This window comes from Dromaius novaehollandiae, chromosome 1, assembly GCF_036370855.1.
Source record: "Dromaius novaehollandiae isolate bDroNov1 chromosome 1, bDroNov1.hap1, whole genome shotgun sequence".
Lineage (NCBI taxonomy): Eukaryota > Metazoa > Chordata > Aves > Casuariiformes > Dromaiidae > Dromaius > Dromaius novaehollandiae.
Genome location: NC_088098.1, coordinates 84,315,041 through 84,340,749, shown reverse-complemented (window position 1 = coordinate 84,340,749; position 25,709 = coordinate 84,315,041).

The following is a 25,709-nucleotide window of genomic DNA, read 5'->3' as shown; positions in this document are numbered from 1 at the left end:
CTTTTGGCACGGGGCCGATCCTCTTCTTGTGAGGCATCCAAGCAGTCTTGCCATCGATACCTCTCGATAGGGAGGGGCATCGAAGCCTGTCCAATTCCACACCTATCGATACACATCGATATCCCTCGGAAGCGATAAGATCGCTACCGATGGGTATCGATGGCTAGCGATAGGCAGCGGGAGCTGCTGGTCTCGAGAGGCATGCAGAGCTTGTGGGGTGTGGGCCGTGTTGCTCTTGGGAGGCCCCGAGACCTCTCGACATTGACCGTTTCGGGGATCGAGAGCCCTTCTGGAGCATTGATTTCCATAGGCATGGTGCGGGAACGACACGCAGAGAGAGCGAGCCCTCTCGCTCTGCCTCAGAAGCTGTCTCCACAGCTCCGTAGCCAGCAGGAGGCATCAATAACGAGAGGCGTGCCTAACTCTCAATGCCTAGCGATGGCTGTCGATCTCCACGGGCATTTTCGCTTTTGGCACGGGGCCGATCCCCTTCTTGTGAGGCATCCAAGCAGTCTTGCCATCGATACCTCTCGATAGCGAGGGCCATCGAAGCCTCTCCAAATCCACACCTATCGATACACATCGATATCCCTCGGAAGCGAGAAGATCGCTACCGATGGGTATCGATGGCTAGCGATAGGCAGCGGGAGCTGCCGATCTCGAGAGGCATGCAGAGCTTGTGGGGTGTGGGCCGTGTTGCTCTTGGGAGGCCCCGAGGCCTCTCGACATTGACCATTTTGGGGATCGAGGGCCCTTCTGGAGCATTGATTTCCATAGGCATGGTGCGGGAACGACACGCAGAGAGAGCGAGCCCTCTCGCTCTGCCTCAGAAGCTGTCTCCACAGCTCCGTAGCCAGCGGGAGGCATCAATAACGAGAGGCGTACCTAACTCTCAATGCCTAGCGATGGCTGTCGATCTCCATGGGCATTTTCGCTTTTGGCAAGGGGCCGATCCTCTTGTTCTGAGGCATGCAAGCAGTCTCGCCATCAATACCTCTTGATAGCGAGGGCCATCGAAGCCTCTCCAAATCCACACCTATCGATACACATCGATATCCCTCGGAAGCGATAAGATCGCTACCGATGGGTATCGATGGCTAGCGATAGGCAGCGGGAGCTGCCGATCTCGAGAGGCATGCAGAGCTTGTGGGGTGTGGGCCGTGTTGCTCTTGGGAGGCCCCGAGACCTCTCGACATTGACCATTTTGGGGATGGAGGGCCCTTCTGGAGCATTGATTTCCATAGGCACGGTGCGGGAACGACACGCAGAGAGAGCGAGCCCTCTCGCTCTGCCTCAGAAGCTGTCTCCACAGCTCCGTAGCCAGCGGGAGGCATCAATAACGAGAGGCGTACCTAACTCTCAATGCCTAGCGATGGCTGTCGATCTCCATGGGCATTTTCGCTTTTGGCAAGGGGCCGATCCTCTTGTTGTGAGGCATGCAAGCAGTCTCGCCATCAATACCTCTCGATAGGGAGGGCCATCGAAGCCTCTCCAAATCCACACCTATCGATACACATCGATATCCCTCGGAAGCGAGAAGATCGCTACCGATGGGTATCGATGGCTAGCGATAGGCAGCGGGAGCTGCCGATCTCGAGAGGCATGCAGAGCTTGTGGGGTGTGGGCCGTGTTGCTCTTGGGAGGCCCCGAGACCTCTCGACATTGACCGTTTTGGGGATGGAGGGCCCTTCTGGAGCATTGATTTCCATAGGCATGGTGCGGGAACGACACGCAGAGAGAGCGAGCCCTCTCGCTCTGCCGCAGAAGCTGTCGATCTCCACAGCTCCGTAGCCAGCCGTAGGCATCAATAACGAGAGGCGTACCTAACTCTCAATGCCTAGCGATGGCTGTCGATCCCCATGGGCATTTTCGCTTTTGGCACGGGGCCAATCCTCTTCTTGTGAGGCATCCAAGCAGTCTCGCCATCAATACCTCTCGATAGCGAGGGCCATCGAAGCCTCTCCAAATCCACACCTATCAATACACATCGATATCCCTCGGAAGCGATAAGGTCGCTACCGATGGGTATCGATGGCTAGCGATAGGCAGCGGGAGCTGCCGATCTCGAGAGGCATGCAGAGTTTGCGGGGTGTGGGCCGTGTTGCTCTTGGGAGGCCCCGAGGCCTCTCGTCATTGACCGTTTTGGGGATCGAGGGCCCTTCTGGAGCATTGATTTCCATAGGCATGGTGCGGGAACGACACGCAGAGAGAGCGAGCCCTCTCGCTCTGCCTCAGAAGCTGTCGATCTCCACAGCTCCGTAGCCAGCGGGAGGCATCGAGAGCGAGAGGCGTGCCTAACTCTCAATGCCTAGCGATGGCTGTCGATCTCCACGGGCATTTTCGCTTTTGGCACGGGGCCGATCCTCTTCTTGTGAGGCATCCAAGCAGTCTTGCCATCGATACCTCTCGATAGGGAGGGGCATCGAAGCCTGTCCAATTCCACACCTATCGATACACATCGATATCCCTCGGAAGCGATAAGATCGCTACCGATGGGTATCGATGGCTAGCGATAGGCAGCGGGAGCTGCCGATCTCGAGAGGCATGCAGAGTTTGCGGGCTGTGGGCCGTGTTGCTCTTGGGAGGCCCCGAGGCCTCTCGACATTGACCGTTCTGGGGATGGAGGGCCCTTCTGGAGCATTGATTTCCATAGGCATGGTGCGGGAACGACACGCAGAGAGAGCGAGCCCTCTCGCTCTGCCTCAGAAGCTGTTGATCTCCACAGCTCCGTAGTCAGCGGGAGGCATCAATAACGAGAGGCATACCTAACTCTCAATGCCTAGCGATGGCTGTCGATCTCCATGGGCATTTTCGCTTTTGGCAAGGGGCCGATCCTCTTGTTGTGAGGCATGCAAGCAGTCTCGCCATCAATACCTCTCGATAGCGAGGGCCATCGAAGCCTCTCCAAATCCACACCTATCGATACACATCGATATCCCTCGGAAGCGATAAGATCGCTACCGATGGGTATCGATGGCTAGCGATAGGCAGCGGGAACTGCCGATCTCGAGAGGCATGCAGAGTTTGCGGGCTGTGGGCCGTGTTGCTCTTGGGAGGCCCCAAGACCTCTCGACATTGACCGTTTTGGGGATGGAGGGCCCTTCTGGAGCACTGATTTCCATAGGCATGGCGCGGGAACGACACGCAGAGAGAGCGAGCCCTCTCGCTCTGCCTCAGAAGCTGTCTCCACAGCTCCGTAGCCAGCGGGAGGCATCAATAACGAGAGGCGTACCTAACTCTCAATGCCTAGCGATGGCTGTAGATCTCCATGGGCATTTTCGCTTTTGGCAAGGGGCCGATCCTCTTGTTGTGAGGCATGCAAGCAGTCTCGCCATCAATACCTCTCGATAGCGAGGGCCATCGAAGCCTCTCCAAATCCACACCTATCGATACACATCGATATCCCTCGGAAGCGAGAAGATCGCTACCGATGGGTATCGATGGCTAGCGATAGGCAGCGGGAGCTGCCGATCTCGAGAGGCATGCAGAGCTTGTGGGGTGTGGGCCGTGTTGCTCTTGGGAGGCCCCGAGACCTCTCGACATTGACCGTTTTGGGGATGGAGGGCCCTTCTGGAGCATTGATTTCCATAGGCATGGTGCGGGAACGACACGCAGAGAGAGCGAGCCCTCTCGCTCTGCCTCAGAAGCTGTCTCCACAGCTCCGTAGCCAGCCGTAGGCATCAATAACGAGAGGCGTACCTACCTCTCAATGCCTAGCGATGGCTGTCGATCTCCATGGGCATTTTCGCTTTTGGCACAGGGCCAATCCTCTTCTTGTGAGGCATCCAAGCAGTCTCGCCATCAATACCTCTCGATAGCGAGGGCCATCGAAGCCTCTCCAATTCCACACCTATCGATACACATCGATATCCCTCGGAAGCGATAAGATCGCTACCGATGGGTATCGATGGCTAGCGATAGGCAGCGGGAGCTGCTGGTCTCGAGAGGCATGCAGAGTTTGCGGGGTGTGGGCCGTGTTGCTCTTGGGAGGCCCCGAGGCCTCTCGTCATTGACCGTTTTGGGGATCGAGGGCCCTTCTGGAGCATTGATTTCCATAGGCATGGTGCGGGAACGACACGCAGAGAGAGCGAGCCCTCTCGCTCTGCCTCAGAAGCTGTCGATCTCCACAGCTCCGTAGCCAGCGGGAGGCATCGAGAGCGAGAGGCGTGCCTAACTCTCAATGCCTAGCGATGGCTGTCGATCTCCACGGGCATTTTCGCTTTTGGCACGGGGCCGATCCTCTTCTTGTGAGGCATCCAAGCAGTCTTGCCATCGATACCTCTCGATAGGGAGGGGCATCGAAGCCTGTCCAATTCCACACCTATCGATACACATTGATATCCCTCGGAAGCGATAGGATCGCTACCGATGGGTATCGATGGCTTCCGATAGGCAGCGGGAACTGCCGATCTCGAGAGGCATGCAGAGTTTGCGGGCTGTGGGCCGTGTTGCTCTTGGGAGGCCCCAAGACCTCTCGACATTGACCGTTTTGGGGATCGAGGGCCCTTCTGGAGCACTGATTTCCATAGGCATGGTGCGGGAACGACACACAGAGAGAGCGAGCCCTCTCGCTCTGCCTCAGAAGCTGTTGGTCTCCACAGCTCCGTAGCCAGCGGGAGGCATCGAGAGCGAGAGGCGTGCCTAACTCTCAATGCCTAGCGATGGCTGTCGATCTCCACGGGCATTTTCGCTTTTGGCACGGGGCCGATCCTCTTCTTGTGAGGCATCCAAGCAGTCTCGCCATCAATACCTCTCGATAGGGAGGGGCATCGAAGCCTGTCCAATTCCACACCTATCGATACACATCGATATCCCTCGGAAGCGATAAGATCGCTACCGATGGATATCGATGGCTAGCGATAGGCAGCGGGAGCTGCTGGTCTCGAGAGGCATGCAGAGCTTGTGGGGTGTGGGCCGTGTTGCTCTTGGGAGGCCCCGAGACCTCTCGACCTTGACCGTTTTGGGGATCGAGAGCCCTTCTGGAGCATTGATTTCCATAGGCATGGTGCGGGAACGACACACAGAGAGAGCGAGCCCTCTCGCTCTGCCTCAGAAGCTGTCGATCTCCACAGCTCCGTAGCCAGCGGGAGGCATCAATAACGAGAGGCGTGCCTAACTCTCGATGCCTAGCGATGGCTGTCGATCTCCACGGGCATTTTCGCTTTGGGCATGGGGCCAATCCTCTTCTTGTGAGGCATCCAAGCAGTCTTGCCATCGATACCTCTCGATAGGGAGGGGCATCGAAGCCTGTCCAATTCCACACCTATCGATACACATCGATATCCCTCGGAAGCGAGAAGATCGCTACCGATGGGTATCGATGGCTAGCGATAGGCAGCGGGAGCTGCCGATCTCGAGAGGCATGCAGAGCTTGCGGGCTGTGGGCCGTGTTGCTCTTGGGAGGCCCCGAGGCCTCTCGACCTTGACCGTTTTGGGGATCGAGGGCCCTTCTGGAGCATTGATTTCCATAGGCATGGTGCGGGAACGACACGCAGAGAGAGCGAGCCCTCTCGCTCTGCCTCAGAAGCTGTCGATCTCCACAGCTCCGTAGCCAGCGGGAGGCATCGAGAGCGAGAGGCGTGCCTAACTCTCAATGCCTAGCGATGGCTGTCGATCTCCACGGGCATTTTCGCTTTTGGCACGGGGCCGATCCTCTTCTTGTGAGGCATCCAAGCAGTCTCACCATCAATACCTCTCGATAGCGAGGGCCATCGAAGCCTCTCCAAATCCACACCTATCGATACACATCGATATCCCTCGGAAGCGATAAGATCGCTACCGATGGGTATCGATGGCTAGCGATAGGCAGCGGGAGCTGCCGATCTCGAGAGGCATGCAGAGTTTGCGGGCTGTGGGCCGTGTTGCTCTTGGGAGGCCCCGAGGCCTCTCGTCATTGACCGTTTTGGGGATGGAGGGCCCTTCTGGAGCATTGATTTCCATAGGCATGGTGCGGGAACGACACGCAGAGAGAGCGAGCCCTCTCGCTCTGCCTCAGAAGCTGTCGATCTCCACAGCTCCGTAGCCAGCGGGAGGCATTGAGAGCGAGAGGCGTGCCTAACTCTCGATGCCTAGCGATGGCTGTCGATCTCCACGGGCATTTTCGCTTTTGGCACGGGGCCGATCCTCTTCTTGTGAGGCATCCAAGCAGTCTCGCATCGATACCTCTCGATAGGGAGGGGCATCGAAGCCTGTCCAATTCCACACCTATCGGTACACATCGATATCCCTTGGACGCAAGAAGATCGCTACCGATGGATATCGATGGCTAGCGATAGGCAGCGGGAGCTGCCGATCTCGAGAGGCATGCAGAGCTTGTGGGGTGTGGGCCGTGTTGCTCTTGGGAGGCCCCGAGACCTCTCGACATTGACCATTTTGGGGATCGAGGGCCCTTCTGGAGCATTGATTTCCATAGGCATGGTGCGGGAACGACACGCAGAGAGAGCGAGCCCTCTCGCTCTGCCTCAGAAGCTGTCTCCACAGCTCCGTAGCCAGCCGTAGGCATCAATAACGAGAGGCGTACCTAACTCTCAATGCCTAGCGATGGCTGTCGATCTCCACGGGCATTTTCGCTTTTGGCACGGGGCCGATCCTCTTCTTGTGAGGCATGCAAGCACTCTCGCCATCAATACCTCTCGATAGGGAGGGGCATCGAAGCCTCTCCAATTCCACACCTATCGATACACATCGATATCCCTCGGAAGCGATAAGATCGCTACCGATGGATATCAATGGCTAGCGATAGGCAGCGGGAGCTGCTGATCTCGAGAGACATGCAGAGCTGGCGGGCTGTGGGCCGTATTGCTCTTGGGAGGCCCCGAGGCCTCTCGTCATTGACCGTTTTGGGGATCGAGGGCCCTTCTGGAGCATTGATTTCCATAGGCATGGTGCGGGAACGACACACAGAGAGAGCGAGCCCTCTCGCTCTGCCTCAGAAGCTGTCGATCTCCACAGCTCCGTAGCCAGCGGGAGGCATTGAGAGCGAGAGGCGTGCCTAACTCTCAATGCCTAGCGATGGCTGTCGATCTCCACGGGCATTTTCGCTTTTGGCACGGGGCCGATCCTCTTCTTGTGAGGCATCCAAGCAGTCTCGCATCGATACCTCTCGATAGGGAGGGGCATCGAAGCCTGTCCAATTCCACACCTATCGGTACACATCGATATCCCTTGGAAGCAAGAAGATCGCTACCGCTGGATATCGATGGCTAGCGATAGGCAGCGGGAGCTGCCGATCTCGAGAGGCATGCAGAGCTTGTGGGGTGTGGGCCGTGTTGCTCTTGGGAGGCCCCGAGACCTCTCGACATTGACCGTTTTGGGGATGGAGGGCCCTTCTGGAGCATTGATTTCCATAGGCATGGTGCGGGAACGACACGCAGAGAGAGCGAGCCCTCTCGCTCTGCCTCAGAAGCCGTCGATCTCCACAGCTCCGTAGCCAGCGGGAGGCATCAATAACGAGAGGCGTGCCTACCTCTCGATGCCTAGCGATGGCTGTCGATCTCCACGGGCATTTTCGCTTTTGGCACGGGGCCGATCCTCTTCTTGTGAGGCATCCAAGCAGTCTTGCCATCGATACCTCTCGATAGGGAGGGGCATCGAAGCCTGTCCAATTCCACACCTATCGATACACATCGATATCCCTCGGAAGCGAGAAGATCGCTACCGATGGATATCGATGGCTAGCGATAGGCAGCGGGAGCTGCCGATCTCGAGAGGCATGCAGAGCTTGCGGGCTGTGGGCCGTGTTGCTCTTGGGAGGCCCCGAGGCCTCTCGACATTGACCGTTTTGGGGATCGAGGGCCCTTCTGGAGCATTGATTTCCATAGGCATGGCGCGGGAACGACACGCAGAGAGAGCAAGCCCTCTCGCTCTGCCTCAGATGCTCTCGATCTCCACATCTCCGTAGCCAGCGGGAGGCATCAATAACGAGAGGGGTGCCTAACTCTCAATGCCTAGCGATGGCTGTCGATCTCCACGGGCATTTTCGCTTTTGGCACGGGGCCGATCCTCTTCTTGTGAGGCATGCAAGCACTCTCGCCATCAATACCTCTCGATAGGGAGGGGCATCGAAGCCTCTCCAATTCCACACCTATCGATACACATCGATATCCCTCGGAAGCGATAAGATCGCTACCGATGGATATCAATGGCTAGCGATAGGCAGCGGGAGCTGCTGATCTCGAGAGACATGCAGAGCTGGCGGGCTGTGGGCCGTATTGCTCTTGGGAGGCCCCGAGGCCTCTCGTCATTGACCGTTTTGGGGATCGAGGGCCCTTCTGGAGCATTGATTTCCATAGGCATGGTGCGGGAACGACACGCAGAGAGAGCGAGCCCTCTCGCTCTGCCTCAGAAGCTGTCGATCTCCACAGCTCCGTAGCCAGCGGGAGGCATTGAGAGCGAGAGGCGTGCCTAACTCTCGATGCCTAGCGATGGCTGTCGATCTCCACGGGCATTTTCGCTTTTGGCACGGGGCCGATCCTCTTCTTGTGAGGCATCCAAGCAGTCTCGCATCGATACCTCTCGATAGCGAGGGGCATCGAAGCCTGTCCAATTCCACACCTATCGGTACACATCGATATCCCTTGGAAGCAAGAAGATCGCTACCGCTGGATATCGATGGCTAGCGATAGGCAGCGGGAGCTGCCGATCTCGAGAGGCATGCAGAGCTTGTGGGGTGTGGGCCGTGTTGCTCTTGGGAGGCCCCGAGACCTCTCGACATTGACCGTTTTGGGGATGGAGGGCCCTTCTGGAGCATTGATTTCCATAGGCATGGTGCGGGAACGACACGCAGAGAGAGCGAGCCCTCTCGCTCTGCCTCAGAAGCTGTCTCCACAGCTCCGTAGCCAGCGGGAGGCATCAATAACGAGAGGCGTACCTAACTCTCAATGCCTAGCGATGGCTGTCGATCCCCATGGGCATTTTCGCTTTTGGCAAGGGGCCGGTCCTCTTGTTGTGAGGCATGCAAGCAGTCTCGCCATCAATACCTCTCGATAGCGAGGGCCATCGAAGCCTCTCCAAATCCACACCTATCGATACACATCGATATCCCTCGGAAGCGATAAGATCGCTACCGATGGGTATCGATGGCTAGCGATAGGCAGCGGGAGCTGCCGATCTCGAGAGGCATGCAGAGCTTGTGGGGTGTGGGCCGTGTTGCTCTTGGGAGGCCCCGAGACCTCTCGACATTGACCGTTTTGGGGATGGAGGGCCCTTCTGGAGCATTGATTTCCATAGGCATGGTGCGGGAACGACACGCAGAGAGAGCGAGCCCTCTCGCTCTGCCTCAGAAGCTGTCGATCTCCACAGCTCCGTAGCCAGCGGGAGGCATCGAGAGCGAGAGGCGTGCCTAACTCTCAATGCCTAGCGATGGCTGTCGATCTCCACGGGCATTTTCGCTTTTGGCACGGGGCCGATCCTCTTCTTGTGAGGCATCCAAGCAGTCTTGCCATCGATACCTCTCGATAGGGAGGGGCATCGAAGCCTGTCCAATTCCACACCTATCGATACACATCGATATCCCTCGGAAGCGATAAGATCGCTACCGATGGATATCGATGGCTAGCGATAGGCAGCGGGAGCTGCCGATCTCGAGAGGCATGCAGAGCTTGTGGGGTGTGGGCCGTGTTGCTCTTGGGAGGCCCCGAGACCTCTCGACATTGACCGTTTTGGGGATCGAGGGCCCTTCTGGAGCATTGATTTCCATAGGCATGGTGCGGGAACGACACGCAGAGAGAGCGAGCCCTCTCGCTCTGCCTCAGAAGCTGTCGATCTCCACAGCTCCGTAGCCAGCGGGAGGCATTGAGAGCGAGAGGCGTGCCTAACTCTCAATGCCTAGCGATGGCTGTCGATCTCCACGGGCATTTTCGCTTTTGGCACGGGGCCGATCCTCTTCTTGTGAGGCATCCAAGCAGTCTCGCATCGATACCTCTCGATAGGGAGGGGCATCGAAGCCTGTCCAATTCCACACCTATCGGTACACATCGATATCCCTTGGAAGCAAGAAGATCGCTACCGCTGGATATCGATGGCTAGCGATAGGCAGCGGGAGCTGCCGATCTCGAGAGGCATGCAGAGCTTGTGGGGTGTGGGCCGTGTTGCTCTTGGGAGGCCCCGAGACCTCTCGACATTGACCATTTTGGGGATCGAGGGCCCTTCTGGAGCATTGATTTCCATAGGCATGGTGCGGGAACGACACGCAGAGAGAGCGAGCCCTCTCGCTCTGCCTCAGAAGCCGTCGATCTCCACAGCTCCGTAGCCAGCGGGAGGCATCAATAACGAGAGGCGTGCCTACCTCTCGATGCCTAGCGATGGCTGTCGATCTCCACGGGCATTTTCGCTTTGGGCATGGGGCCAATCCTCTTCTTGTGAGGCATCCAAGCAGTCTTGCCATCGATACCTCTCGATAGGGAGGGGCATCGAAGCCTGTCCAATTCCACACCTATCGATACACATTGATATCCCTCGGAAGCGAGAAGATCGCTACCGCTGGATATCGATGGCTAGCGATAGGCAGCGGGAGCTGCCGATCTCGAGAGGCATGCAGAGCTTGTGGGGTGTGGGCCGTGTTGCTCTTGGGAGGCCCCGAGGCCTCTCGACATTGACCGTTTTGGGGATCGAGGGCCCTTCTGGAGCATTGATTTCCATAGGCATGGCGCGGGAACGACACGCAGAGAGAGCAAGCCCTCTCGCTCTGCCTCAGATGCTCTCGATCTCCACATCTCCGTAGCCAGCGGGAGGCATCAATAACGAGAGGCGTGCCTAACTCTCAATGCCTAGCGATGGCTGTCGATCTCCACGGGCATTTTCGCTTTTGGCACGGGGCCGATCCTCTTCTTGTGAGGCATGCAAGCACTCTCGCAATCAATACCTCTCGATAGGGAGGGGCATCGAAGCCTCTCCAATTCCACACCTATCGATACACATCGATATCCCTCGGAAGCGATAAGATCGCTACCGATGGATATCAATGGCTAGCGATAGGCAGCGGGAGCTGCTGATCTCGAGAGACATGCAGAGCTGGCGGGCTGTGGGCCGTATTGCTCTTGGGAGGCCCCGAGGCCTCTCGTCATTGACCGTTTTGGGGATCGAGGGCCCTTCTGGAGCATTGATTTCCATAGGCATGGTGCGGGAACGACACGCAGAGAGAGCGAGCCCTCTCGCTCTGCCTCAGAAGCTGTCGATCTCCACAGCTCCGTAGCCAGCGGGAGGCATTGAGAGCGAGAGGCGTGCCTAACTCTCGATGCCTAGCGATGGCTGTCGATCTCCACGGGCATTTTCGCTTTTGGCACGGGGCCGATCCTCTTCTTGTGAGGCATCCAAGCAGTCTCGCATCGATACCTCTCGATAGGGAGGGGCATCGAAGCCTGTCCAATTCCACACCTATCGGTACACATCGATATCCCTTGGAAGCAAGAAGATCGCTACCGCTGGATATCGATGGCTAGCGATAGGCAGCGGGAGCTGCCGATCTCGAGAGGCATGCAGAGCTTGTGGGGTGTGGGCCGTGTTGCTCTTGGGAGGCCCCGAGACCTCTCGACATTGACCGTTTTGGGGATGGAGGGCCCTTCTGGAGCATTGATTTCCATAGGCATGGTGCGGGAACGACACGCAGAGAGAGCGAGCCCTCTCGCTCTGCCTCAGAAGCTGTCTCCACAGCTCCGTAGCCAGCGGGAGGCATCAATAACGAGAGGCGTACCTAACTCTCAATGCCTAGCGATGGCTGTCGATCCCCATGGGCATTTTCGCTTTTGGCAAGGGGCCGGTCCTCTTGTTGTGAGGCATGCAAGCAGTCTCGCCATCAATACCTCTCGATAGCGAGGGCCATCGAAGCCTCTCCAAATCCACACCTATCGATGCACATCGATATCCCTCGGAAGCGATAAGATCGCTACCGATGGGTATCGATGGCTAGCGATAGGCAGCGGGAGCTGCCGATCTCGAGAGGCATGCAGAGCTTGTGGGGTGTGGGCCGTGTTGCTCTTGGGAGGCCCCGAGACCTCTCGACATTGACCGTTTTGGGGATGGAGGGCCCTTCTGGAGCATTGATTTCCATAGGCATGGTGCGGGAACGACACGCAGAGAGAGCGAGCCCTCTCGCTCTGCCTCAGAAGCTGTCGATCTCCACAGCTCCGTAGCCAGCGGGAGGGATCGAGAGCGAGAGGCGTGCCTAACTCTCAATGCCTAGCGATGGCTGTCGATCTCCACGGGCATTTTCGCTTTTGGCACGGGGCCGATCCTCTTCTTGTGAGGCATCCAAGCAGTCTTGCCATCGATACCTCTCGATAGGGAGGGGCATCGAAGCCTGTCCAATTCCACACCTATCGATACACATCGATATCCCTCGGAAGCGATAAGATCGCTACCGATGGATATCGATGGCTAGCGATAGGCAGCGGGAGCTGCCGATCTCGAGAGGCATGCAGAGCTTGCGGGCTGTGGGCCGTGTTGCTCTTGGGAGGCCCCGAGGCCTCTCGACATTGACCATTTTGGGGATCGAGGGCCCTTCTGGAGCATTGATTTCCATAGGCATGGTGCGGGAACGACACGCAGAGAGAGCGAGCCCTCTCGCTCTGCCTCAGAAGCCGTCGATCTCCACAGCTCCGTAGCCAGCGGGAGGCATCAATAACGAGAGGCGTGCCTACCTCTCGATGCCTAGCGATGGCTGTCGATCTCCACGGGCATTTTCGCTTTGGGCATGGGGCCAATCCTCTTCTTGTGAGGCATCCAAGCAGTCTTGCCATCGATACCTCTCGATAGGGAGGGGCATCGAAGCCTGTCCAATTCCACACCTATCGATACACATTGATATCCCTCGGAAGCGAGAAGATCGCTACCGCTGGATATCGATGGCTAGCGATAGGCAGCGGGAGCTGCCGATCTCGAGAGGCATGCAGAGCTTGTGGGGTGTGGGCCGTGTTGCTCTTGGGAGGCCCCGAGGCCTCTCGACATTGACCGTTTTGGGGATCGAGGGCCCTTCTGGAGCATTGATTTCCATAGGCATGGCGCGGGAACGACACGCAGAGAGAGCAAGCCCTCTCGCTCTGCCTCAGATGCTCTCGATCTCCACATCTCCGTAGCCAGCGGGAGGCATCAATAACGAGAGGCGTGCCTAACTCTCAATGCCTAGCGATGGCTGTCGATCTCCATGGGCATTTTCGCTTTTGGCACGGGGCCGATCCTCTTCTTGTGAGGCATGCAAGCACTCTCGCAATCAATACCTCTCGATAGGGAGGGGCATCGAAGCCTGTCCAATTCCACACCTATCGATACACATCGATATCCCTCGGAAGCGATAAGATCGCTACCGATGGATATCAATGGCTAGCGATAGGCAGCGGGAGCTGCTGATCTCGAGAGACATGCAGAGCTGGCGGGCTGTGGGCCGTATTGCTCTTGGGAGGCCCCGAGGCCTCTCGTCATTGACCATTTTGGGGATCGAGGGCCCTTCTGGAGCATTGATTTCCATAGGCATGGTGCGGGAACGACACGCAGAGAGAGCGAGCCCTCTCGCTCTGCCTCAGAAGCTGTCGATCTCCACAGCTCCGTAGCCAGCGGGAGGGATCGAGAGCGAGAGGCGTGCCTAACTCTCAATGCCTAGCGATGGCTGTCGATCTCCACGGGCATTTTCGCTTTTGGCACGGGGCCGATCCTCTTCTTGTGAGGCATCCAAGCAGTCTTGCCATCGATACCTCTCGATAGGGAGGGGCATCGAAGCCTGTCCAATTCCACACCTATCGATACACATCGATATCCCTCGGAAGCGATAAGATCGCTACCGATGGATATCGATGGCTAGCGATAGGCAGCGGGAGCTGCCGATCTCGAGAGGCATGCAGAGCTTGCGGGCTGTGGGCCGTGTTGCTCTTGGGAGGCCCCGAGGCCTCTCGACATTGACCGTTTTGGGGATCGAGGGCCCTTCTGGAGCATTGATTTCCATAGGCATGGTGCGGGAACGACACGCAGAGAGAGCGAGCCCTCTCGCTCTGCCTCAGAAGCTGTCGATCTCCACAGCTCCGTAGCCAGCGGGAGGCATTGAGAGCGAGAGGCGTGCCTAACTCTCGATGCCTAGCGATGGCTGTCGATCTCCACGGGCATTTTCGCTTTTGGCACGGGGCCGATCCTCTTCTTGTGAGGCATCCAAGCAGTCTCGCATCGATACCTCTCGATAGGGAGGGGCATCGAAGCCTGTCCAATTCCACACCTATCGGTACACATCGATATCCCTTGGAAGCAAGAAGATCGCTACCGCTGGATATCGATGGCTAGCGATAGGCAGCGGGAGCTGCCGATCTCGAGAGGCATGCAGAGCTTGTGGGGTGTGGGCCGTGTTGCTCTTGGGAGGCCCCGAGACCTCTCGACATTGACCGTTTTGGGGATGGAGGGCCCTTCTGGAGCATTGATTTCCATAGGCATGGTGCGGGAACGACACGCAGAGAGAGCGAGCCCTCTCGCTCTGCCTCAGAAGCTGTCTCCACAGCTCCGTAGCCAGCGGGAGGCATCAATAACGAGAGGCGTACCTAACTCTCAATGCCTAGCGATGGCTGTCGATCCCCATGGGCATTTTCGCTTTTGGCAAGGGGCCGGTCCTCTTGTTGTGAGGCATGCAAGCAGTCTCGCCATCAATACCTCTCGATAGCGAGGGCCATCGAAGCCTCTCCAAATCCACACCTATCGATGCACATCGATATCCCTCGGAAGCGATAAGATCGCTACCGATGGGTATCGATGGCTAGCGATAGGCAGCGGGAGCTGCCGATCTCGAGAGGCATGCAGAGCTTGTGGGGTGTGGGCCGTGTTGCTCTTGGGAGGCCCCGAGACCTCTCGACATTGACCGTTTTGGGGATGGAGGGCCCTTCTGGAGCATTGATTTCCATAGGCATGGTGCGGGAACGACACGCAGAGAGAGCGAGCCCTCTCGCTCTGCCTCAGAAGCTGTCGATCTCCACAGCTCCGTAGCCAGCGGGAGGGATCGAGAGCGAGAGGCGTGCCTAACTCTCAATGCCTAGCGATGGCTGTCGATCTCCACGGGCATTTTCGCTTTTGGCACGGGGCCGATCCTCTTCTTGTGAGGCATCCAAGCAGTCTTGCCATCGATACCTCTCGATAGGGAGGGGCATCGAAGCCTGTCCAATTCCACACCTATCGATACACATCGATATCCCTCGGAAGCGAGAAGATCGCTACCGATGGATATCGATGGCTAGCGATAGGCAGCGGGAGCTGCCGATCTCGAGAGGCATGCAGAGCTTGCGGGCTGTGGGCCGTGTTGCTCTTGGGAGGCCCCGAGGCCTCTCGACATTGACCGTTTTGGGGATCGAGGGCCCTTCTGGAGCATTGATTTCCATAGGCATGGCGCGGGAACGACACGCAGAGAGAGCAAGCCCTCTCGCTCTGCCTCAGATGCTCTCGATCTCCACATCTCCGTAGCCAGCGGGAGGCATCAATAACGAGAGGCGTGCCTAACTCTCAATGCCTAGCGATGGCTGTCGATCTCCACGGGCATTTTCGCTTTTGGCACGGGGCCGATCCTCTTCTTGTGAGGCATGCAAGCACTCTCGCCATCAATACCTCTCGATAGGGAGGGGCATCGAAGCCTGTCCAATTCCACACCTATCGATACACATCGATATCCCTCGGAAGCGATAAGATCGCTACCGATGGATATCAATGGCTAGCGATATGCAGCGGGAGCTGCTGATCTCGAGAGACATGCAGAGCTTGTTGGGCTGTGGGCCGTATTGCTCTTGGGAGGCCCCGAGGCCTCTCGTCATTGACCGTTTTGGGGATCGAGGGCCCTTCTGGAGCATTGATTTCCATAGGCATGGTGCGGGAACGACACGCAGAGAGAGCGAGCCCTCTCGCTCTGCCTCAGAAGCTGTCGATCTCCACAGCTCCGTAGCCAGCGGGAGGCATTGAGAGCGAGAGGCGTGCCTAACTCTCAATGCCTAGCGATGGCTGTCGATCTCCACGGGCATTTTCGCTTTTGGCACGGGGCCGATCCTCTTCTTGTGAGGCATCCAAGCAGTCTCGCATCGATACCTCTCGATAGGGAGGGGCATCGAAGCCTGTCCAATTCCACACCTATCGGTACACATCGATATCCCTTGGAAGCAAGAAGATCGCTACCGCTGGATATCGATGGCTAGCGATAGGCAGCGGGAGCTGCCGATCTCGAGAGGCATGCAGAGCTTGTGGGGTGTGGGCCGTGTTGCTCTTGGGAGGCCCCGAGACCTCTCGACATTGACCATTTTGGGGATCGAGGGCCCTTCTGGAGCATTGATTTCCATAGGCATGGTGCGGGAACGACACGCAGAGAGAGCGAGCCCTCTCGCTCTGCCTCAGAAGCCGTCGATCTCCACAGCTCCGTAGCCAGCGGGAGGCATCAATAACGAGAGGCGTGCCTACCTCTCGATGCCTAGCGATGGCTGTCGATCTCCACGGGCATTTTCGCTTTGGGCATGGGGCCAATCCTCTTCTTGTGAGGCATCCAAGCAGTCTTGCCATCGATACCTCTCGATAGGGAGGGGCATCGAAGCCTGTCCAATTCCACACCTATCGATACACATTGATATCCCTCGGAAGCGAGAAGATCGCTACCGCTGGATATCGATGGCTAGCGATAGGCAGCGGGAGCTGCCGATCTCGAGAGGCATGCAGAGCTTGTGGGGTGTGGGCCGTGTTGCTCTTGGGAGGCCCCGAGGCCTCTCGACATTGACCGTTTTGGGGATCGAGGGCCCTTCTGGAGCATTGATTTCCATAGGCATGGCGCGGGAACGACACGCAGAGAGAGCAAGCCCTCTCGCTCTGCCTCAGATGCTCTCGATCTCCACATCTCCGTAGCCAGCGGGAGGCATCAATAACGAGAGGCGTGCCTAACTCTCAATGCCTAGCGATGGCTGTCGATCTCCACGGGCATTTTCGCTTTTGGCACGGGGCCGATCCTCTTCTTGTGAGGCATGCAAGCACTCTCGCAATCAATACCTCTCGATAGGGAGGGGCATCGAAGCCTGTCCAATTCCACACCTATCGATACACATCGATATCCCTCGGAAGCGATAAGATCGCTACCGATGGATATCAATGGCTAGCGATAGGCAGCGGGAGCTGCTGATCTCGAGAGACATGCAGAGCTGGCGGGCTGTGGGCCGTATTGCTCTTGGGAGGCCCCGAGGCCTCTCGACATTGACCGTTTTGGGGATCGAGGGCCCTTCTGGAGCATTGATTTCCATAGGCATGGTGCGGGAACGACACGCAGAGAGAGCGAGCCCTCTCGCTCTGCCTCAGAAGCTGTCGATCTCCACAGCTCCGTAGCCAGCGGGAGGCATTGAGAGCGAGAGGCGTGCCTAACTCTCGATGCCTAGCGATGGCTGTCGATCTCCACGGGCATTTTCGCTTTTGGCACGGGGCCGATCCTCTTCTTGTGAGGCATCCAAGCAGTCTCGCATCGATACCTCTCGATAGGGAGGGGCATCGAAGCCTGTCCAATTCCACACCTATCGGTACACATCGATATCCCTTGGAAGCAAGAAGATCGCTACCGCTGGATATCGATGGCTAGCGATAGGCAGCGGGAGCTGCCGATCTCGAGAGGCATGCAGAGCTTGTGGGGTGTGGGCCGTGTTGCTCTTGGGAGGCCCCGAGACCTCTCGACATTGACCGTTTTGGGGATGGAGGGCCCTTCTGGAGCATTGATTTCCATAGGCATGGTGCGGGAACGACACGCAGAGAGAGCGAGCCCTCTCGCTCTGCCTCAGAAGCTGTCTCCACAGCTCCGTAGCCAGCGGGAGGCATCAATAACGAGAGGCGTACCTAACTCTCAATGCCTAGCGATGGCTGTCGATCCCCATGGGCATTTTCGCTTTTGGCAAGGGGCCGGTCCTCTTGTTGTGAGGCATGCAAGCAGTCTCGCCATCAATACCTCTCGATAGCGAGGGCCATCGAAGCCTCTCCAAATCCACACCTATCGATGCACATCGATATCCCTCGGAAGCGATAAGATCGCTACCGATGGGTATCGATGGCTAGCGATAGGCAGCGGGAGCTGCCGATCTCGAGAGGCATGCAGAGCTTGTGGGGTGTGGGCCGTGTTGCTCTTGGGAGGCCCCGAGACCTCTCGACATTGACCGTTTTGGGGATGGAGGGCCCTTCTGGAGCATTGATTTCCATAGGCATGGTGCGGGAACGACACGCAGAGAGAGCGAGCCCTCTCGCTCTGCCTCAGAAGCTGTCGATCTCCACAGCTCCGTAGCCAGCGGGAGGGATCGAGAGCGAGAGGCGTGCCTAACTCTCAATGCCTAGCGATGGCTGTCGATCTCCACGGGCATTTTCGCTTTTGGCACGGGGCCGATCCTCTTCTTGTGAGGCATCCAAGCAGTCTTGCCATCGATACCTCTCGATAGGGAGGGGCATCGAAGCCTGTCCAATTCCACACCTATCGATACACATCGATATCCCTCGGAAGCGATAAGATCGCTACCGATGGATATCGATGGCTAGCGATAGGCAGCGGGAGCTGCCGATCTCGAGAGGCATGCAGAGCTTGCGGGCTGTGGGCCGTGTTGCTCTTGGGAGGCCCCGAGGCCTCTCGACATTGACCATTTTGGGGATCGAGGGCCCTTCTGGAGCATTGATTTCCATAGGCATGGTGCGGGAACGACACGCAGAGAGAGCGAGCCCTCTCGCTCTGCCTCAGAAGCCGTCGATCTCCACAGCTCCGTAGCCAGCGGGAGGCATCAATAACGAGAGGCGTGCCTACCTCTCGATGCCTAGCGATGGCTGTCGATCTCCACGGGCATTTTCGCTTTGGGCATGGGGCCAATCCTCTTCTTGTGAGGCATCCAAGCAGTCTTGCCATCGATACCTCTCGATAGGGAGGGGCATCGAAGCCTGTCCAATTCCACACCTATCGATACACATTGATATCCCTCGGAAGCGAGAAGATCGCTACCGCTGGATATCGATGGCTAGCGATAGGCAGCGGGAGCTGCCGATCTCGAGAGGCATGCAGAGCTTGTGGGGTGTGGGCCGTGTTGCTCTTGGGAGGCCCCGAGGCCTCTCGACATTGACCGTTTTGGGGATCGAGGGCCCTTCTGGAGCATTGATTTCCATAGGCATGGCGCGGGAACGACACGCAGAGAGAGCAAGCCCTCTCGCTCTGCCTCAGATGCTCTCGATCTCCACATCTCCGTAGCCAGCGGGAGGCATCAATAACGAGAGGCGTGCCTAACTCTCAATGCCTAGCGATGGCTGTCGATCTCCACGGGCATTTTCGCTTTTGGCACGGGGCCGATCCTCTTCTTGTGAGGCATGCAAGCACTCTCGCAATCAATACCTCTCGATAGGGAGGGGCATCGAAGCCTGTCCAATTCCACACCTATCGATACACATCGATATCCCTCGGAAGCGATAAGATCGCTACCGATGGATATCAATGGCTAGCGATAGGCAGCGGGAGCTGCTGATCTCGAGAGACATGCAGAGCTGGCGGGCTGTGGGCCGTATTGCTCTTGGGAGGCCCCGAGGCCTCTCGTCATTGACCGTTTTGGGGATCGAGGGCCCTTCTGGAGCATTGATTTCCATAGGCATGGTGCGGGAACGACACGCAGAGAGAGCGAGCCCTCTCGCTCTGCCTCAGAAGCTGTCGATCTCCACAGCTCCGTAGCCAGCGGGAGGGATCGAGAGCGAGAGGCGTGCCTAACTCTCAATGCCTAGCGATGGCTGTCGATCTCCACGGGCATTTTCGCTTTTGGCACGGGGCCGATCCTCTTCTTGTGAGGCATCCAAGCAGTCTTGCCATCGATACCTCTCGATAGGGAGGGGCATCGAAGCCTGTCCAATTCCACACCTATCGATACACATCGATATCCCTCGGAAGCGATAAGATCGCTACCGATGGATATCGATGGCTAGCGATAGGCAGCGGGAGCTGCCGATCTCGAGAGGCATGCAGAGCTTGCGGGCTGTGGGCCGTGTTGCTCTTGGGAGGCCCCGAGGCCTCTCGACATTGACCGTTTTGGGGATCGAGGGCCCTTCTGGAGCATTGATTTCCATAGGCATGGTGCGGGAACGACACGCAGAGAGAGCGAGCCCTCTCGCTCTGCCTCAGAAGCTGTCGATCTCCACAGCTCCGTAGCCAGCGGGAGGCATTGAGAGCGAGAGGCGTGCCTAACTCTCGATGCCTAGCGATGGCTGTCGATCTCCACGGGCATTTTCGCTTTTGGCACGGGGCCGATCCTCTTCTTGTGAGGCATCCAAGCAGTCTCGCATCGATACCTCTCGATAGGGAGGGGCATCGAAGCCTGTCCAATTCCACACCTATCGGTACACATCGATATCCCTTGGAAGCAAGAAGATCGCTACCGCTGGATATCGATGGCTAGCGATAGGCAGCGGGAGCTGCCGATCTCGAGAGGCATGCAGAGCTTGTGGGGTGTGGGCCGTGTTGCTCTTGGGAGGCCCCGAGACCTCTCGACATTGACCGTTTTGGGGATGGAGGGCCCTTCTGGAGCATTGATTTCCATAGGCATGGTGCGGGAACGACACGCAGAGAGAGCGAGCCCTCTCGCTCTGCCTCAGAAGCTGTCTCCACAGCTCCGTAGCCAGCGGGAGGCATCAATAACGAGAGGCGTACCTAACTCTCAATGCCTAGCGATGGCTGTCGATCCCCATGGGCATTTTCGCTTTTGGCAAGGGGCCGGTCCTCTTGTTGTGAGGCATGCAAGCAGTCTCGCCATCAATACCTCTCGATAGCGAGGGCCATCGAAGCCTCTCCAAATCCACACCTATCGATGCACATCGATATCCCTCGGAAGCGATAAGATCGCTACCGATGGGTATCGATGGCTAGCGATAGGCAGCGGGAGCTGCCGATCTCGAGAGGCATGCAGAGCTTGTGGGGTGTGGGCCGTGTTGCTCTTGGGAGGCCCCGAGACCTCTCGACATTGACCGTTTTGGGGATGGAGGGCCCTTCTGGAGCATTGATTTCCATAGGCATGGTGCGGGAACGACACGCAGAGAGAGCGAGCCCTCTCGCTCTGCCTCAGAAGCTGTCGATCTCCACAGCTCCGTAGCCAGCGGGAGGGATCGAGAGCGAGAGGCGTGCCTAACTCTCAATGCCTAGCGATGGCTGTCGATCTCCACGGGCATTTTCGCTTTTGGCACGGGGCCGATCCTCTTCTTGTGAGGCATCCAAGCAGTCTTGCCATCGATACCTCTCGATAGGGAGGGGCATCGAAGCCTGTCCAATTCCACACCTATCGATACACATCGATATCCCTCGGAAGCGATAAGATCGCTACCGATGGATATCGATGGCTAGCGATAGGCAGCGGGAGCTGCCGATCTCGAGAGGCATGCAGAGCTTGCGGGCTGTGGGCCGTGTTGCTCTTGGGAGGCCCCGAGGCCTCTCGACATTGACCGTTTTGGGGATCGAGGGCCCTTCTGGAGCATTGATTTCCATAGGCATGGCGCGGGAACGACACGCAGAGAGAGCAAGCCCTCTCGCTCTGCCTCAGATGCTCTCGATCTCCACATCTCCGTAGCCAGCGGGAGGCATCAATAACGAGAGGCGTGCCTAACTCTCAATGCCTAGCGATGGCTGTCGATCTCCACGGGCATTTTCGCTTTTGGCACGGGGCCGATCCTCTTCTTGTGAGGCATGCAAGCACTCTCGCCATCAATACCTCTCGATAGGGAGGGGCATCGAAGCCTGTCCAATTCCACACCTATCGATACACATCGATATCCCTCGGAAGCGATAAGATCGCTACCGATGGATATCAATGGCTAGCGATATGCAGCGGGAGCTGCTGATCTCGAGAGACATGCAGAGCTTGTTGGGCTGTGGGCCGTATTGCTCTTGGGAGGCCCCGAGGCCTCTCGTCATTGACCGTTTTGGGGATCGAGGGCCCTTCTGGAGCATTGATTTCCATAGGCATGGTGCGGGAACGACACGCAGAGAGAGCGAGCCCTCTCGCTCTGCCTCAGAAGCTGTCGATCTCCACAGCTCCGTAGCCAGCGGGAGGCATTGAGAGCGAGAGGCGTGCCTAACTCTCAATGCCTAGCGATGGCTGTCGATCTCCACGGGCATTTTCGCTTTTGGCACGGGGCCGATCCTCTTCTTGTGAGGCATCCAAGCAGTCTCGCATCGATACCTCTCGATAGGGAGGGGCATCGAAGCCTGTCCAATTCCACACCTATCGGTACACATCGATATCCCTTGGAAGCAAGAAGATCGCTACCGATGGATATCGATGGCTAGCGATAGGCAGCGGGAGCTGCCGATCTTGAGAGGCATGCAGAGCTTGTGGGGTGTGGGCCGTGTTGCTCTTGGGAGGCCCCGAGACCTCTCGACATTGACCGTTTTGGGGATGGAGGGCCCTTCTGGAGCATTGATTTCCATAGGCATGGTGCGGGAACGACACGCAGAGAGAGCGAGCCCTCTCGCTCTGCCTCAGAAGCCGTCGATCTCCACAGCTCCGTAGCCAGCGGGAGGCATCAATAACGAGAGGCGTGCCTAACTCTCGATGCCTAGCGATGGCTGTCGATCTCCACGGGCATTTTCGCTTTGGGCATGGGGCCAATCCTCTTCTTGTGAGGCATCCAAGCAGTCTTGCCATCGATACCTCTCGATAGCGAGGGCCATCGAAGCCTGTCCAATTCCACACCTATCGATACACATTGATATCCCTCGGAAGCGAGAAGATCGCTACCGCTGGATATCGATGGCTAGCGATAGGCAGCGGGAGCTGCCGATCTCGAGAGGCATGCAGAGCTTGTGGGGTGTGGGCCGTGTTGCTCTTGGGAGGCCCCGAGACCTCTCGACATTGACCGTTTTGGGGATGGAGGGCCCTTCTGGAGCATTGATTTCCATAGGCATGGTGCGGGAACGACACGCAGAGAGAGCGAGCCCTCTCGCTCTGCCTCAGAAGCTGTCGATCTCCACAGCTCCGTAGCCAGCGGGAGGGATCGAGAACGAGAGGCGTGCCTAACTCTCAATGCCTAGCGATGGCTGTCGATCTCCACGGGCATTTTCGCTTTTGGCACGGGGCCGATCCTCTTCTTGTGAGGCATCCAAGCAGTCTTGCCATCGATACCTCTCGATAGGGAGGGGCATCGAAGCCTGTCCAATTCCACACCTATCGATACACATCGATATCCCTCGGAAGCGATAAGATCGCTACCGATGGATATCGATGGCTAGCGATAGGCAGCGGGAGCTGCCGATCTCGAGAGGCATGCAGAGCTTGTGGGGTGTGGGCCGTGTTGCTCTTGGGAGGCCCCGAGACCTCTCGACATTGACCGTTTTGGGGATCGAGGGCCCTTCTGGAGCATTGATTTCCATAGGCATGGTGCGGGAACGACACGCAGAGAGAGCGAGCCCTCTCGCTCTGCCTCAGAAGCTGTCGATCTCCACAGCTCCGTAGCCAGCGGGAGGCATTGAGAGCGAGAGGCGTGCCTAACTCTCAATGCCTAGCGATGGCTGTCGATCTCCACGGGCATTTTCGCTTTTGGCACGGGGCCGATCCTCTTCTTGTGAGGCATCCAAGCAGTCTCGCATCGATACCTCTCGATAGGGAGGGGCATCGAAGCCTGTCCAATTCCACACCTATCGGTACACATCGATATCCCTTGGAAGCAAGAAGATCGCTACCGATGGATATCGATGGCTAGCGATAGGCAGCGGGAGCTGCCGATCTCGAGAGGCATGCAGAGCTTGTGGGGTGTGGGCCGTGTTGCTCTTGGGAGGCCCCGAGACCTCTCGACATTGACCATTTTGGGGATCGAGGGCCCTTCTGGAGCATTGATTTCCATAGGCATGGTGCGGGAACGACACGCAGAGAGAGCGAGCCCTCTCGCTCTGCCTCAGAAGCCGTCGATCTCCACAGCTCCGTAGCCAGCGGGAGGCATCAATAACGAGAGGCGTGCCTACCTATCGATGCCTAGCGATGGCTGTCGATCTCCACGGGCATTTTCGCTTTGGGCATGGGGCCAATCCTCTTCTTGTGAGGCATGCAAGCACTCTTGCCATCGATACCTCTCGATAGGGAGGGGCATCGAAGCCTGTCCAATTCCACACCTATCGATACACATTGATATCCCTCGGAAGCGAGAAGATCGCTACCGCTGGATATCGATGGCTAGCGATAGGCAGCGGGAGCTGCCGATCTCGAGAGGCATGCAGAGCTTGTGGGGTGTGGGCCGTGTTGCTCTTGGGAGGCCCCGAGGCCTCTCGACATTGACCGTTTTGGGGATCGAGGGCCCTTCTGGAGCATTGATTTCCATAGGCATGGCGCGGGAACGACACGCAGAGAGAGCAAGCCCTCTCGCTCTGCCTCAGATGCTCTCGATCTCCACATCTCCGTAGCCAGCGGGAGGCATCAATAACGAGAGGCGTGCCTAACTCTCAATGCCTAGCGATGGCTGTCGATCTCCACGGGCATTTTCGCTTTTGGCACGGGGCCGATCCTCTTCTTGTGAGGCATGCAAGCACTCTCGCAATCAATACCTCTCGATAGGGAGGGGCATCGAAGCCTGTCCAATTCCACACCTATCGATACACATCGATATCCCTCGGAAGCGATAAGATCGCTACCGATGGATATCAATGGCTAGCGATAGGCAGCGGGAGCTGCTGATCTCGAGAGACATGCAGAGCTGGCGGGCTGTGGGCCGTATTGCTCTTGGGAGGCCCCGAGGCCTCTCGTCATTGACCGTTTTGGGGATCGAGGGCCCTTCTGGAGCATTGATTTCCATAGGCATGGTGCGGGAACGACACGCAGAGAGAGCGAGCCCTCTCGCTCTGCCTCAGAAGCTGTCGATCTCCACAGCTCCGTAGCCAGCGGGAGGCATTGAGAGCGAGAGGCGTGCCTAACTCTCGATGCCTAGCGATGGCTGTCGATCTCCACGGGCATTTTCGCTTTTGGCACGGGGCCGATCCTCTTCTTGTGAGGCATCCAAGCAGTCTCGCATCGATACCTCTCGATAGGGAGGGGCATCGAAGCCTGTCCAATTCCACACCTATCGGTACACATCGATATCCCTTGGAAGCAAGAAGATCGCTACCGCTGGATATCGATGGCTAGCGATAGGCAGCGGGAGCTGCCGATCTCGAGAGGCATGCAGAGCTTGTGGGGTGTGGGCCGTGTTGCTCTTGGGAGGCCCCGAGACCTCTCGACATTGACCGTTTTGGGGATGGAGGGCCCTTCTGGAGCATTGATTTCCATAGGCATGGTGCGGGAACGACACGCAGAGAGAGCGAGCCCTCTCGCTCTGCCTCAGAAGCTGTCTCCACAGCTCCGTAGCCAGCGGGAGGCATCAATAACGAGAGGCGTACCTAACTCTCAATGCCTAGCGATGGCTGTCGATCCCCATGGGCATTTTCGCTTTTGGCAAGGGGCCGGTCCTCTTGTTGTGAGGCATGCAAGCAGTCTCGCCATCAATACCTCTCGATAGCGAGGGCCATCGAAGCCTCTCCAAATCCACACCTATCGATGCACATCGATATCCCTCGGAAGCGATAAGATCGCTACCGATGGGTATCGATGGCTAGCGATAGGCAGCGGGAGCTGCCGATCTCGAGAGGCATGCAGAGCTTGTGGGGTGTGGGCCGTGTTGCTCTTGGGAGGCCCCGAGACCTCTCGACATTGACCGTTTTGGGGATGGAGGGCCCTTCTGGAGCATTGATTTCCATAGGCATGGTGCGGGAACGACACGCA